This window comes from Aptenodytes forsteri, unplaced genomic scaffold (genome assembly GCF_000699145.1).
Source record: "Aptenodytes forsteri isolate BGI_AS27 unplaced genomic scaffold, ASM69914v1 Scaffold352, whole genome shotgun sequence".
In the NCBI taxonomy this organism is placed as follows: Eukaryota; Metazoa; Chordata; class Aves; order Sphenisciformes; family Spheniscidae; genus Aptenodytes; species Aptenodytes forsteri.
This window is the reverse complement of record NW_008794860.1, coordinates 1,027,971-1,036,579: the sequence shown is the minus strand read 5'-3', so window position 1 is coordinate 1,036,579 and position 8,609 is coordinate 1,027,971.

Sequence of the window (8,609 nt, the reverse complement as noted above, 5' to 3'; positions counted from 1 at the left end):
TTGGACATGTACATACATTACTACACTGATAGTAATCCAGAAAAATACATTTAATTTTCACTTTCAAACACTACAGACCTGTTTGAATTTTCCATGAACACAACTCCCCACCTGCATTTCTGCATTCCATGATAATTTGTTGCTGTTTTGGCCTCATTCAGTATCTCCTGGGGAAAGTGCAAGCTAGTAAGGGTTAAAAGCACCATTGACGCTATTCCCATCAGAGATGAGGTGAACTTGCTGCCTCTTCTGCCGGTGTGGGGACAGGCAGCCCATGACAAGCTGACAGGTTTATTCTGTTTGATGGTGAAGCACAAATACACAACTTTGGCCTTTTTTTTTCTGCTCTGTTCTTCTCCCTCAACCTCCCCTCCCCAGTGCCAATAAATTTTAAGTGTGATGAAGAAAGAAAACACACTGGTGCATAAGGGTATAGATAGGCAGGCTGTTTATTTAGAGCAGCTGTGAAATACCAGCCAGGTGCCTGCAGATGTATATCAGGTTACCCTGTAGTTGTAGCACTAGCTGCAATGTGCTAGCTGTTTTCTTAACACCGAGGAAGGGGTGTTTTCTGCTCTGAGAGCTCACAGCCTTAGGAACAGACAGAGGAGGAGGCAGCAACTCCCAGAAGTTTATAATTTAGACTCTCTTCCTTTGTAGGAAGGGATGGTGATGGCTTTGAAGCCAGCTCTGGTCTCAGCTGTAGCTCTGGCCTGCTGTGCTCCCCTTCCTCTGCCCTTTTCTCTCCTTATTGCTCTATTTAGATCATAAGAGTTTGTGGCTCTGTGGCTGCACAGCTGAATGGGACAATGGTCACTCTGCAGGCTCTGGGCATTTTTGCAGGATGAACAATAACTTGTGCAAAATTGAACTCTCTCAGAGTGGCCTGTCCAGAAAGGGCGGAGAGCTGAAAGAAGGGCTTTCATGTGGGACAGGGCATGACAGGCTGCAGGAGGTGCTCCTGTGAAGCATGGGAAGAGTCCTGGCCATGGTTGTATAAAGGGCTGCTGCAGGGATGAGCAGCGCAGGGAGCAGGGATCTGAGTAGGTACCAGTCGGGGCTTGAAGGAAGTAACGTATACACATGGCTGCAGGTCCAGAACAGACCTGTCCTACAAAGCCACCCCTTGCTGCCTTGATGGATGGCAATCCCTGTTAGCTGATGCATAGAAATTATTCTCTGCAGGACTCAGAGTCCAATTCATTATAGCAAGGCCTATTTTTTTTCCTTTTTCCACTCCAGTGGAGCATAAATGACCTGAATAAATCCTACTCCTTTGGCACATGTAATGCACAGAATGTGTTGCTGGTGCTGTATCAGGATTTATCTCTTGGTACATGTTGTGAACACACATTTCTTTCCAGTCAGTAGAATTGTTATAGCTATAGAGCTTGATTATTGAAAGGGGAGCTGGTTGGTGGAAGGGAGATCTATAAACGTGATATACACAGTACACGTCAGCCACACCAGCTGGAAAAATCCATTTATTTCCACTCACTGAATAACTCACTTTTGATTCCAGTTTATACAGGTAGGAACATGATTACTCAGTGTCTGTCTCCAATAACTCAGCTAGTGTTGAGCTTTGTTTAGCCCTTATGGCCAGAGCCAGCTCCTCTCCGGAGCCTTATACCAGCAATCCCACTGGTGTTCGGGGGTGGGAACTGATACAGACCTGCCCTGCTCCAGCTTTGACACACATCCCAGGCCAGGTGGCAGGATCTTGTGTCCACCAGGTGCAAGGAACATGTATGTAAAGGTAGAAGGAACTGGACAGGGGCATAAATAGACTTGTCTTGTACTTCCAGCCATACAAAACCATCAGATGTGTGGTGGGATGGAGGTTGTGCCACAGGAAGAGAGAAGTGCCCTTTAAGGTGTTGGAAATGGCCACTCAGTTTTGCAAATGTCCATCACGGGGTCCCTTGCTTGAACAGGGTCTATGAACAGAAAGGTCTGGGAATCACTAGGAAACCAAAAAACCTCCACACCAAGGCTTCAGTGCCCCCAACCTTCTTGGAAGAAAAGTTCTGCTGTTTGCATGTGAATTTCTGTGAGGGTTTGGCTCTGCTGTGGCTGCCCTGAGCAGTGGCAGGCCACCCAAATGGCTGTAGGGCACCAGGCTGGATTCTCACCTCTGAACAGGAGTGATTGATAGCTGAAGTTTTGTGAACCCCATTGCTCACTGGTGCTGTGCCTCTATCCAGACTGTGATGTGTCTGAAGTTATTTCCACTTCATTTCTTCCTTTTCCCACTCTACCTTTCCTCCCTGGCTAAAAAGTGACCTCCAGCTGCCTTTCTCAGCCAAGGCAGAGATACCTCCCAAATGCTAATAACTCCAATCACGGTGATTTCCAGACAGCCGGTCCTCTGTCGAGCCCCAGGGAGTGGTCAGGGTAGAGCATCTATGTTTTACCAATAGAAAAGTTTGCACACAGCAGGTTAAAATCCTCGTAAGAATTTTCAGCCCAGCAATCACCAGGCCAGGTGTCTCATTACTGTGTATAATGAAATAGTATCCCAAGGAGGGGGAAAAGATAAACATATGTCATTCAAAACTCCCCTGATTACGGGAAGTGTCCACCAACAGAGCGCCCAATTAGTCTATGCAGCTTTATATTTTGCCCATCTGTTTTTACTAATCTGGCCTCAAGTGTGCAGTTTAATGCTGTAAACCTTGGGTCAGGACTGTTTTATTAAACTCTGTGTCTTGCGGCATCTGCCTCCAGCTAGGAGAACGATTTTGAAAGCCTTCCAAATCGCAACGCTGGTAGTTATATTTTCTGTGCTCCTAACAAACACACTTCTGGCCTGGTCTGTGCCTCAGTTTCAGGGAAATATATACATATTGCATGATCTCTTGGAAAGAGGGAGTCTGCTCTGCAGTTTTCATGCACTAGACACTCCACCTGGCTGGGTCCCCTAGCTTGGCTCTGCCCTCCATGCTGATGAAGGAGACTGGGGAGACTTGGGAGACCAGAGCCACCAGCTCCTCGTGCCACACATGGTCTGCTCCAGGAACCACCACTCACCCTCCTGTGCACATTTTGGATGCACACAGATGAGCTTCCTGAGAGCACCTCTTGGTGCTTCCTCTTCTTCAGAGATGTCTCTGTTGTCACCATGACCAGAGTGGCCTCTGCTCCCAAGCTAATGGCTAGTCCTGGTCTCTCTGTGAATATTCACTTGTGAGTCTCCTCTCAGCTTTTCCCCTTCCACTTCTACTAAGTGAATGCAAGTAACTTCTCAGTTCCCCCTTTTCCTTTATTATCCAAGGTTGTAGGCTGAGATCAGGGCATCAAGATAGGCAGTGATCCGCACAGCAAGGAAGAGAAAAGATGACTGGAAGCTAAGCCAAGGATCAGGAAACCAAAATGGCAATGAAGAATGAGAGAAATAAGAAGCACATCAAGATGCTGAGGAAAAGACCACAGCTGAGACAGCACAAGGAATAAGGTCTACAATACACTCAAGAGCACTATGCTGTGAAACATTGACCTTTATACACTTGTCAAGCCCTACTGGAGGAGCTGGTCATCAGCTGCCTCTTTGTGTCTCCAACAGCCATACAAGCTGCAGGACCCTGCTATTGAATCCTCATCTGGCAAGACTTTTTGAGTTAATTTACCATTTTGCTAAGTGCTACACATAAACCCAGAAGGCAATGATGATCTGCGTGTACAATCAAAGTGTAATGTGCAATAGTGTTGCATACAGATAAGGAGCATGATGAAGTTGTGAAAGAATATTGATCATAATGAACAATGCATAGGCATGGCCAATATATTTATTTTCTGTAGTCATTCATCTATGGAGAGCTTGTGGGAAGTCAATGCCATGGAGTGTTCATGACTGGTTAAGGGGACTTTTTCATAATTTTGAGGACATGTTTAGAGAAAGTTTGAAGGTGATTGTTAGAAAATCTAACAGCCAAGAGACAGAGGCTGTTAACTTGGGCTGCCAGATGAAGAAACCAACTTCATGATTTGAAGGACGTTTTCTTGTTTTCCTTTTCTTACTGAGCTTGTGTCCTATAGTAATAGTAATTCTTTGCTGTCAAAGTATCTAAGATAGACACTCCCATAGGCTTGTTAATCTGGCCAGCTGGGAAGAAAATACTGTATTGCTTTAGGTAAACAGAGTTCCTTGCTTTGTGATGGAAAACTCATCTAGCAGGAGCTCTGCAGTTGCTGCTTTGAGACAGCTTGCTTTCAGATACAATGGGTATATGAGCTTTCACACGTTCATCACAGTTAGCTGTATTGCAGAGATGCAGCTGAAATCAATGTCCACTGCTGGAGCCTTTCTGAGGCAGAAGAGCTCTTCTTTGGGAGATAGAAAGCAATTGCCTAAGTGAAAAGTCTGCTGCAGAGTCACATTTGTAGGAGCTCTCAGTAAGCTTCATAGCACTTGCATGTCTTCTCTCCTCTTAAGTAATTTAAATTTTTGTGATCTACTTGGTGAAACATAGTGTCACATAAAAGATTTAAAATGAAATGTATCTTTCCTATCAGGGAGCAGATTAGAAGGTGTTTGCACATCTCTTTTTACAGCATTGGGAAAGAAATTGGACACAAATGCTGAAACCTACTTGGTGGTTTTCTGGGTAGATGCTCCATTTGTGATTTGCTTCAGAAAGTAGCCCAGAGAAACAATTGCTGCTTCCTGGACTATAGCTTTGCACCAGAAAGGGGCATCAGCCTTTGTCTGTGCCACTTGTTGGTCCTAGCTCAGTGCCAGGGACCAGCAGTAGCTACTGCGACAGCTGGCAGGAAAGCAACATGTGTCGGTGAATTGTCTTTATATGGTTCGTATTGTCAATAGACGGCAGGAACTGAATAACCTCTAAATGGATGTTTGTGACTAGTACTCTGCAATATTTGCTTGTTTCCAGCCTGGACACAGATGTTATGGACATAATTGTCCATGCTGAAATACTTCTCAGCACTCACAATAATTAGGGCAATAGGAAATATTTCTGCATGGAGAAAAGAGGATTATGCCTTATGGCATATATATGCATAACACATGTTCATATGCTTTTATTAGCTGTCACCCATGCTTAAGGCCAAATGAGGTATGCCATTTTGCTAATGGACACCTGTCTTGGGAGGGAATTGTTCATTCAGTGTTCATGGATGTGAATAAACATCTTAGACCAGCATCTAGGAATTTAAGGAACACGTTGTGATAGTGCACCCAGGCAGATGTCAGCTTGGATTATTCAGCTGTACTTGTCTCAGAGACTACTGCAGTCTTGGTGTATTATACACACAAGAGAATTTCAATCTGATAACCTCTGTGATCAGTATCTACTGGAGAATTGATATAATGTACATTATCTCTTCTGTCAGTTCATAATTATTAAATTATTTTTGCTGTACTGAACTCTTGATTATATGTTAAGAAAGTTTTAGTTTGCTTCAATCAATAGTTTCCACAATAATTTATGATAATAACTCACTTATTGGATAATAAATGTTCAAAGACTCTGGCAGTGTTGTCCTGGAGGTAATACAGGCATTCACAGTAAGACAGAGGTCTTTAACAAGCACCCCAGCCATTTAACTACAAAGGCAGCCTTTCTACAAGTTGAACATGCTGCCATAATAAAAGTTCACCAGTCATGTCGAGTTTATGGTAATAGTTGTTTGGCAGGATATGCAAATCCACAGAATCTGAGAGTGACCGCAATCTGCACAGTATGGGATGGCATCCCTTCTGCTCAGGGCATTGACAACTTGAACACACAGCTGTGGACCGGATTTAAAATACGTCTGAATGCCCAAGAAGTACCCCTGTAGGGAGCAAAGAGGACTAAACCCATGATACTTCCCACCAGATGTTACATGACCAGAAAGGTTTCCAATAAAAGTTGTTAAGACATATTACCAATTGTGGAAACTTAACTATTACAGCAAGAGACAAACAGGAATACAAATGAAATGAAATACTATGAAATGTACTGATTTTTGCCAACTTGGGAGACAGGTGTAACAGTAGGGACCTAGCCAGGGTTATGAATTTGTCCATGCCATGGGCCCAGTTGTGTGAAAACATGTTGTTGTGGTAGAAAGATGAGCTAAAAAAAATACAGTGAGCACCGCGACCATATTAATGATAAGAAATTCACTACACCTCTCTGGGGTGTATACCTTCTGATAGGCTTCCAGTCTGCATCTGGAAGGCTGCCTGTGCTTATGACTTGTGTTAAGCAAGTCCTGCAATGAAAAGTAGCTTCCACACTTGCTACTAAGTGCTTCTGTAACACTTGCAAATTTAGTAGTTGTTTAGCAAAGTCTGAATGAACTGTATATACCTTTTAGCTTTTGCTACTCAGGTGTTGTGTTCTATTTGAGAAGGAGAGATCCAATTTGTGATTACACAAATGTACTCTCCTACTGTTAATTTTAGTAAAAACTATGTTTTAGTAAAAAAGAATAGTCTGACTGGCCCTGTCTGGGATATTACAGTGTTTGTTTTAAGAGAAGATCATGTTAAAATGGCCAGTTCTTTCTCATGAAATAGAATTCCTCACAAAAGGGACAGCCAGAAATGAACATGTAAAACTGGGATTTTTCACAATGATAAATCCAGGTTTGAATTCCCTGTAAGATCCTCTCTTCCCTTGTTAGGACTCCTGAGACTGACCAGGACGAAGATCCCAGGTGTCCCATGACATTGTCATGCTCTGCAATCAGAAATCAAAATGCAATTCAAAGGTGTCTTTAAGGCAAGGAACAAAGGATCCACTTCAAAAAGTATTCCCACACAGTCAAATTTCAGGAAGGGATAATCAGATTTCCTTGGAACATACATGAATCTCGCTAAACTCAGGATGAAATAAAACAAACAGAATTTATTCTGGATTTTAGTTTTTTGACTGATGCCTATATACTAATGGGATGGGCTCATTAAATGTGCATAGCTAGGTAATTTAACTGGAGTTTTTGGAGGAGGAACTTATTCAAAGTAGAAAGGATATTTTATTCAGAAAGGTTTGTATGCTAAGGTGTTTTCTCCCAGCCAAATAAGATGTGACTGAGAAGTTGCTTTTAGTTAATACAAGTAAAACTAGTGAACAGGGAAATTAAATTCCTCCAGAAGTAATTTTGCAGATTTGTTTAGCCTTAGGTTAAAGCTTCAATGGAGTAAAAGGGTGTAGGAGAGGATCTATTACTGTCCATGCTCTGCTAGAATTTTAGTGGAATCTGTATTTACTGTTTTATAATAAATGATCTATGTCTAGTTAGCCACAGGCTGGGGCATGAGTCAGGATACTTCATGTGAGAGCTGATTGGAGCAGCAAGACAGAAAACAGAAAGCCTTCAGACCATGCTTGAAACAGTCATATGTGGATCAGCAACAGCCCTGTCACAGTTCATGTTCAGAAAGATATTCCAGAATTTCAAAGTGAATTGTTTCATTTAATGCAAATTTTTATTGGTGTGACCAATAAAACAGCAACCACTGGCTGTGTTTACACTGTTGGTTTGGACTGCTCCTCAGTTCACTCCAGGACTCTGTTCTCCTGATTGGCCATTGCCTGCATGCTGTATTACCCAAAATATTTATTTGAGAATGGAAGAAATAGGTAAGTAAAAACTGTGGGTGGTTTGGTAGTTGGACAGGTCCAGCAACGGCTCCACCTGGCAATATGGATGGGACTGCACCACGTCCTGGTGCCTTGGCTCAGACTGGTCTTTGAAGACTGTTCCAGAAAGCCTTGCCTTTCCACATGCCTTCATGCTCTGTTGGCATTTCACCCACACGTTATGTTATAGGGGTAACAAACATGACAGGTTGCCACAGAGTCAGTCCTCTCATTGTTTCATAAGGCAATATGAACTCCAAAAACATTTTAAATGACAAACTGTCCGTGACTCAAAGGGCTTCAAAGGGGATGAAACATGCCCTCAGTTATTGCTGGGGAGGGGTCATGGTGGCTGGGAGTCTCATGGCCACCTCGGGACACAGACAGATGGTGTCATACTGAGAGGTTCAAGCATAACCCCAAGCTATGCTGCTTGATGTCTAAAAATGACCGTCCACGTGGGAAACTGCCCTGATCAGGTAAAACACATGGTGACATGCTTTTCACAGTGTCACAGGCATGCAACACAGTGTTGTGTGTGACATGTGTTGAGTATCTCTCAGATGCACTGCAGGATGGTGCAGTCAGTCTGCCTTTGATGGCAGTGCCAACACAAGCCACCCCATGCCACTTGGCATGGGACCAACATGGAAGCAAATCACAGGGACAGTACATGAGGACCCATCTGGATTCCTGTCCATCCTTACATTGTCATTTAAATGTGGCTCTGAATCTCTTCTTAAGCCTGGACTATCCACACTGCTTTCCTGTGCCCCAGGACAGAGTTAGGAGAGCTCCAGGGCTCTTGCCTGGAGAAGCTCAAGCTTTAGCACAGTCCAGTGCATCAGGGCATCAGATATGCACCAAGCAAGCCACAGTGAAGCCTTCCTCAGCTTTTCCTAAACATTGCATGGATGAGCTTTAAGCCTGACCTGCACAATGTAAAACTGAGCAAACGAACAGAGTATGTATGGACCTAGCATGTGTAAGGTCACACTTCAGCCCAAGGATAGT